General features: G+C 40.4%; 1 protein-coding gene across 1 annotated transcript in view; it reads left to right on the forward strand.

Annotated features, from left to right (window-relative positions):
• Positions 1-7,500, forward strand: part of LOC307257558 (attractin-like protein 1) — a gene marked incomplete at both ends in the record, with an annotated part of 55,062 nt that overhangs the window by 29,634 nt on the left and 17,928 nt on the right. The gene's annotated exons all lie outside the window — the stretch shown is intronic.

The following is a 7,500-nucleotide window of genomic DNA, read 5'->3' on the forward strand; positions in this document are numbered from 1 at the left end:
TTTCTACCATCCTAAATAGCAAAGGGGAAGTATGGGGATTGGAACACAGGGAAAGTTCACCTGCTGACTCTGCACTAATCGATTTTTCTTTTTCTTTCGTTGGCGATTGTTTTAAAGTTTAATTGCTTTTTATTGATGGAAGTCGGACAGACAGAGGCACGGCTGACATTTAGCAGAGGCTGTGTCCACTTTGGTTTTAATACAGACTTGTCGGTTCCTAATTGGACCTTTTTTAAAAATTGATTTGTATTTACTTTATGGCCTAGGTGGGAATAGTTTTCTCTTTGATATTAAAACTCCTCTTGTTCGTGTGTTACTACCCACATTCATTGTTCTGTTTAGTCACTTTAAAAAAACATAGAATAATATGACAAGAATAGGCTATTCACGGGCGCTCCGGTGGCGTAGTGGATAGAGCGCGTACCATATTGGCTCCGGCCTTTCGTTGCAGTGGTCACGGGTTCGGGTTTGATTGACGAATTGATTCGCGGGCCAGATCAAAATGTGTCGCGGGCCATGAGTTTGACACATGTGTTTTACACCTAGAATCTACTCTCCTGGGAGAAATAAGTGGATAGAGCGCGTACCATATCGGCTCCGGCCTTCGTTGCAGTGGTCGCGGGTTCAAATCCGACCCGTGGACCTTTACTGCAGGTCATCCCCCCCCCCCCTCTCTCTGTCTCTCTCTCTCTCTCTGTCTCCCCATTTCAACTCTGTACTGTCTAATAAAGCTTGGAAATGCCAAAAAAAAAAATTGGCCATCACAAATAGGCAAAAAACTATTTCAAATTCAGATTCTGGAGCAACTCTACTGGGTATTTAGAGCAGACTTGGTAGAAATGAAATATAATATTAATAAGTATGCTTTAATTAGTTTATAATCACTTGAAAATAAAAAAAGTTTTTTTATGACCTTAGAATGAGACTTTTATATCTACATAGGAATTGACAACTAAGACATTCAGCTCCGGAAAAAAATTAAGAGACCAGTCTGGATTTTTCTCAAATCTTCATCTCTACATTACTTATTGAAAATGCTCTAAATGACAGAAAATGTATTGGAATTTGGTAGAAATGTTGTCAGTAGTTTATATTATAAAACCAAAATGTTCATTCTACTCAAACATATGCCTATAAATAGTAAAACAAGAGGCACTGAACATTTGGACTGGTCTCTTAATATTTTCCAGAGCTGTACATTTGTATTTCCCTGTTTAGCCAATAGATGGCAGTGTTACACAGCGTTGTGAACAAGCAGTTTAATTTGCACACACAAGTACACATTTTCAACTAGACACACAACACAGACTGAGAGGCAAATATGACACACGCTCACTCACTCACTCACTCACTCACTCACTCACTCACTCACTCACTCACTCACTCACTCACTCACTCACTCACTCACTCACTCACTCACTCACTCACTCACTCACTATTGTACGGCTATACTTGTGAGGACATTCATTGACCTAATGCATTCCCTAGCCCCTTACCCTAACCCTAACCATCACAACTAAATGCCTAACCCCAACCCTTACACTAACCCTAACATAAACCTAATTCATACCTGAACCTTAAAACCTAGTGTTAACCCTCAAACAGCCCTTTAAAGGCCTGTCCTTAAAACCTAGTGTTAACCCTCAAACAGCTCCTTTAAAGGCCTGTCCTTAAAACCTAGTGTTAACCCTCGAACAGCTCCTTTAAAGGCCTGTCCTTAAAACCTAGTGTTAACCCTCGAACAGCTCCTTTAAAGGCCTGTCCCAAAGTGAGAACCGGCCAAAATGTCCTCACTCTCCAAAAATGTCCTCAGTTCGATGGTTAAAAGCTTAAATTGGTTCTCAAAAATCCGCATTTACAAGGGCAGACACACACACACACACACACACACACACACACACACACACACACACACACACACACACACACACAGAGTGGTCATTAAGAAGAGGTGGCACCCAGGCCGGAGCGTCTGGGAAAAGACAATGATTAATGAATCCACTGTATTCCCTCGCTCTCAAATCTCCCTGTCATTCTCTTCTTCTCTTTCTTTCTCATCCCTCCATCTCTCTGTTCTTACACACATACACACACACACACACACACACACACACACACACACACACACACACACACACACACACACACACACACACACACACACACACACACACACACACACACAGGCACAGGGATGGTTCAGTTTTATTGAACTGGGGTTGTATGAGGTGCTTATAAGCTGGGATAATATAAAATGAAACGGTCACTCTCCAGAAAGAAAGACTGACAAGGTGAACGGGAGCGGAGGAGTCTTGTTCAATGGTGAGTTATCTTTAAAGGTGCTCCGAGGAACTATCAGTTTGTGTTAATTCTTGCGCCCTCTTTGGACAATAGCGGTAGTGTTTTTACTACGCCAGCTGTTGTTCCTGGGTGAGTGTATACCCGATGACAAAGGCATTAAGAAAAACTATATAAAAATAGCATTCCTTGCACTGATGGTCTCGTTTGCTGTTACATGTCATTTATGATCATCAGAGGAAAAATGAGACACAAAACTTTCTCTGTATTTCTCAGAATGGCAGTGTTTACAAACTGGTTCTCGCCCCCCTGACACTGGTGCAGGAGCTCAAGTAATGTTACGCATTATAGCTGACTTTGTGATAACCTTCTCCATGAGATAACACACTAATATGCATAAGTAACCTCATACTACCTCACTTCAAAAATAAACTATTCCTTCAATGCTTGCCCATCCTTCTTACCCTTTAAAAAAAAAAAAAAAAAAAAAAAAAAGGCATTATTATTTGGCATTTTCAAGCTTTATTAGACAGTACAGAGTTGAAATGGGGAGACAGAGAGAGAGAGAGAGAGAGAGAGAGAGAGAGGATGACCTGCAGTAAAGGTCCACGGGTCGGATTTGAACCCGCGACCACTACAACGAAGGCCGGAGCCGATATGGTATGCGCTCTATCCACTTATTTCTCCCAGGAGAGTAGATTCTAGGTGTAAAACACATGTGTCAAACTCATGGCCCGCGACACGTATTGATCTGGCCCGCGAATCAATTCGTCAATCAGTTTTTTTTTTTTTTTTTTTTTTTTCATTTCTTCTTCTTCATGGAGCCTGTGCCATATCCGCGCGTTGCATACCCTCCCAACTGTTAGGAAACTTACGTGGCTTACAGCGAGGAATGTCTGCTGAAAGTTCCACAGCTCAGGATTTTAAGCCATGAATTGATGAACTTGCATCTAAGAAGAGCTGTCAGTTTTCTGAGGGCTGTAAATAGGCCAATATATGTGGCCAAATAGCATGCTAATATTGATGATTGATTGTGTCAAGTGTCTAAGGAATAATGCCAAAATTATCTGGTTTCTAACTTTTGCTTTAAGTTACAATATAGCCAACTAGCTAACGTTAGCTATAGCTGCTGATAGCCCACCCCTTTCGTTTCCAATGGTGGCTTGGCATTTCGGTAACACTTTATAATAACTATCCGTTGTAACTCGTTAATAGATCATTAGTAAACTCTTAATTAATGATTATTAATGATTTGTTAAGTGTTTGTTAGCAGTTTGTTAAGGATTTATAACAATGGTAGATAGTTAATAGCTTAATAATTGAATCAGTTCATCTGGGAGGTAATCCGAGATTAACTGATCACGTCACGTTCAAGTCCATGGCATGCACAGTGTGTATTGAGTTTATTTAAAAATATTTGAAAATGGGGCTGCCCTCAGTTGCCCATGCACTGTGTATAGTCTATAGCCTATTTCAGCCTCGTCCCAGATGAACTGATTCAATTATTAAGCTATTAACTATCTACCATTGTTATAAATCCTTAACAAACTGCTAACAAACACTTAACAAATCATTAATAATCATTAATTAAGAGTTTACTAATGATCTATTAACAAGTTACAACGGATAGTTATTATAAAGTGTTACCGGCATTTCATTACCAATATAAAGTGTCATAGCTAACACTGGTGCTGCGTCATGATTCCTAAAAAAACAAAACATGTGATATGTTTTTGAATGTGCAGAACGTTTTGAAAAATCCAGGAGAATAAATATTGTGGCTCAATCCAGAATGCCTGAGAGCCTTACTGCATTATAGTCCTTTATAATTGCTTCACCAGGAACCTGAATGTTGTCTTTTCCTTTACAGAAATTAAGACATTTCCACCATAAATTGATGCCGAAAAGGCACAGATCGGTGGATAAAAATCCACCAGAATGCAGGAAATTCAGTGTTTGACATTCAAAATTTTCGGGGGGGAGCACCCCCATACCCCACACCTATAATTTGTCCCCCGAAAATGTTGAAGCGACAACTAGCCATTGTACGCAGTTTATACACTTACTTAGATAATGTTCTTTTTGTTTTTCGATTAAAAAGAAGGTGTGTCAGTCTGGCCCTTAGTGTGATTATCATATCGTAGAGCGGCCCTTTGTGAAAATGAGTTTGACACCCCTGATGTAAAATATGAGCTAGAACCACTATAATGACCGTTCAGAGAGGAAGGTTCACTGCAATTAGCTGCCACACATCACACAAGATGAGTTGACCTTTTACAGTTGTTTCTTGGTTCGTCTTTTCAAATCCTGTCTTTATTTCTTTCTTGCGCTTTCTTCCGATTCGATTCCTTCTCCCTGTCCCTGTGTCTGTAAATTGACTGTAACATTTTCTTTTGTACATTTCTTTATTCAATACAAGCTTTCTGAGAAACTATTTATTTTTTATTTTTTTTAATTATCTTTATTTGGAGACACATTTGTATATGCAGTTTACAATCATCTTGATGCTAAATATACGCTGCTCCATCCTTTTTTTTTTTTTTACATAGAAGACAATACAAAGAACAAAAAGAACAGGGTGTGGTTTCAGTTTCAAAAATGTGGAATGAAATAAGAAGTACAGCAGGGGTTGTATTTGAAAAGCTAAAAAGAAAAACATGACACATAAGTATAAATAAATAAAAAACCCAAAGACAACAGATCAGATCAATCGGACAAAAGAAGGTCGTTTCTGTGCGATAGAGAAACTAGTTTTTATCGAGAATTCTGTCACCAAAGCGTTATAGCTAGACCATTACATGATTATATTACATTACATTACCTGTCATTTAGCAGACGCTTTAATCCACATTCATACACCGATAGCAGCAGCAGCAGCTACCACGCAGGGTGCAAGCTAACTATCAGGAGACATTTAGGGTTCAGTGTCTCTTTGCCCAGGGACACTTGGACATGTGGCGGGGAGACGGGGGATCCAACCACCGACCCTGTAGTTGCGGGTCGAACGCCCTACACACTGAGCTACATCCCCCATGATATTCAAGACAGTTATTGATACGTTATAAAAAATTGTGATGTATGAGCCAGTATAGTCAGTTTTTTTATTTATTTTTTGCCTTTGATGTAACTTAAAGGTGCAGTGTGTAATATGACATCATCAAGTAAGTTCTACAAAGTTCTAGAATGCAACACTCCCTGGGTAACCCCAACCCTTTCGAATAATAACAGAAGCTACAGTGGCCTTCAAGGACAAGAACAATTCTACATTTTAAACAATGCACCTGATGACATTCCAACTATGACACTTCCAAAATGGCGGTGACAAGGCCTTGGTCCAAAGTATGGAGAAATATGGACATATATGAGACCCTTTCTAAGGAAAAAAATAATAATTCTAAAAAAAAAAATCAGCTATTATGCACTAAATTAAATGTACTTATGGATATTATAATTATTTTCTACAAAATCTGCTAGGAAATAAAACCCCAAATTCTAGTCTTACACATTTGTAGTTTTCAGAAATGAATTCTCGTACAAAGGTCTATGAAGATTTTAAAGAGTTTCAAAAGTATTCTTACAAAATTATAACCGTCACCAGCGTGTGGGTGCACTACACTCTGACGCAGGCTCTTGACACAGATTACAGTTGAAGTAAAAAAAAAAAAAAAAAAAAGGAAGACATTTGCAATTGTATGGGGATTGCTTTCCTTGTGTGTCTTAGTTCTCTGCGTTTGTGTGTGTGTGTGTGAGAATGACAGAATGTGTGTGTGTGTGTGTGTGTGTGTGTGTGTGTGTGTGTGTGTGTGTGTGAGAATGACAGAATGTGTGTGTGTGTGTGTGTGTTTCTATCAGTGTTCTTGGTCTCGAGGGCTTATACCGTTTCGAGTTGACGGCACGTTCGTTTTTTTTTTTCCTTTTGAAGGTTCAAAGCCTATTGTTTGTTCTGCTGTGTCTTCACTATATCGGAGGGCTGTGTGTGTGTGTGTGTGTGTGTGTGTGTGTGTGTGTGAGCGTGTGTGTGTGTGTGTGAGAGAGCGTGTGTGTGTGTGTGTGTGTGTGTGTGTGTGTGTGAGCGAGCGAGCGTGTGTGTGTGTGTGTTCTGCTCGGATGATATGATGTAATCCTTTGCCTAGTTATTTCTTTTAATACAATGTCTTATGCACCTGAAGTTAATTTGTATGCATCGCGCTCCGTCTAATAAAGGAACACTTTTAAATTCAATAGTCTCATTTCCTTTGGCCTTCTTTTACTGTTTGGCACACTCTCTCTCTCTCTCTCTCTCTCTCTCTCTCTCTTCCAACTCCCTCTCTCTCTATTCCAACTCCCTCTCTCTGTCTCTCCCTCTTTCTCCTTCTCCCTCTCTCTCTGTCTCTCCCTCTTTCTCCTTCTCCCTGTCTCTCTCTGTCTCTCCCTCTTTCTCCTTCTCCCTCTCTCTCTCTCTCTCTCTCTCCCTCTCTCACACTCACTCTCTCTCTCTCTCCCTCTTTCTCCTTCTCCCTCTCTCTCTCTCTCCCTCTTTCTCCTTCTCCCTCTCTCTATCTCCCTCTCACACTCTCTCTCTCTCTCTCTATTCCAACTCCCTCTCTCTCTCTCTCTCTCTCTCTCTCTGTCTCTCCCTCTTTCTCCTTCTCCCTCTCTCTCTCTATCTCCCTCTCTCTCTCTCCCTCTCTCTCTCTCTATTCTATTCTCTCGCTCTATTGTTACTATCTCACCTGCAGAATTAAAAGTGCTTTGTGTTTTTTGGCACGGAAGTGAATTGCAAAACTTGCCAAAGTATCAAGAACTTTTTAAGTGATCAACTTTGATCTTTGTATATGAGTCTAGTGCATTAATCAGCCCTCTGTCTACTCTCTCCCTGTGTGTGTGTGTGTGTGTGTGTGTGTGTGTCTGTCTGTCTTTCTCTGTGTGTGTGTGTCTGTCTTACTCTGTGTGTGTGTGTGTGTGTGTGTGTGTGTGTGTCTCTCTCTCTCTCTTTGTGTGAGTGTGTCTTTCTGATTGTGTGTGTGCCTTTGTGTGTGTGTGTGTCTGTCTGTCTGTCTCTCTCTCTCTCTATCTGTGTGTGTCTCTCCCTATGTGTCTGTCTCTCCCTCTGTCTCTGTGTCTTTCTGATTGTGTGTACCTTTGTGTGTGTGTGTGTGTCTTTCTGACTGTGTGTGTGTCTCTCTGTCTGTCTGTGTCTGTCTCTCTCTCTCTCTCTCTCTC

The sequence above is a fragment of the Ammodytes marinus genome (assembly GCF_949987685.1).
Source record: "Ammodytes marinus genome assembly, chromosome: 11".
NCBI classification, from domain to species: Eukaryota; Metazoa; Chordata; class Actinopteri; order Uranoscopiformes; family Ammodytidae; genus Ammodytes; species Ammodytes marinus.